The sequence below is a fragment of the Vombatus ursinus genome, unplaced genomic scaffold (assembly GCF_900497805.2).
Source record: "Vombatus ursinus unplaced genomic scaffold, bare-nosed wombat genome assembly UNPS02014821.1, whole genome shotgun sequence".
In the NCBI taxonomy this organism is placed as follows: Eukaryota; Metazoa; Chordata; class Mammalia; order Diprotodontia; family Vombatidae; genus Vombatus; species Vombatus ursinus.
Window position 1 is genome coordinate 4,843,607 of NW_020954599.1, and position 761 is coordinate 4,844,367.

Sequence of the window (761 nt, forward strand, 5' to 3'; positions counted from 1 at the left end):
TACATTTACATTAATATAATTATTGATATAAAATTATATATATTTATAAAAGTATGGAAATTTAAGTAGATTTTTTTTAAATAACAGGGCCTAACAAATGGGAGGATTCTGTTGGTAAAGTTGTAATTTAATTTACCTAATACTTTTGGAGTATTTTGATAGTCAAACTTCGAAAAGCTCTGTAGTTTTCAGCTCTAAAGTTGACCAAGAGGGGCTGGGAAGATACAAATCCTCAAAAAAAGTATATGTTTCTGCTAACCTTTACTCAGAGAGATGAGCAAAATTTCCGGGGCCAACTTCTGTCAAAAGTTTCCTCTCCATTGGAAACTTTCAAGCAAGTAAAAAGAAATATTGGGATGGATGATTCACTGGAGTTCAGTTTACCTTCCTATTTACCTAAGGAACAATTTGACACTTGGTGATACATTAGGGGAAGAAGAAAAGGCACACCTGAAGGGATTATGCCGTACTGAAATATTTCAAACAAATAACGAACAATGGTATTTCCGAGCAGGGTAGAACAGAACCAGCTGTGTGTGTTTTATAATAAAAGAAAAATGCAGAAAAACCAACTAAGATATATTTGAGTGAAAGGGTCACAATTCAGGCCCTGAGAGCTTCAAACAGATCTGTGGACCAATTGTGAGATAGGAATACTCAGTCTTGGATTGCTAGCTGGCTTTAAAAAAAAATCTTTTAAAAAAACAATTATGAACTTAATAATCATCAATACAAACATTTCAATATACAAAGAAGAAAAA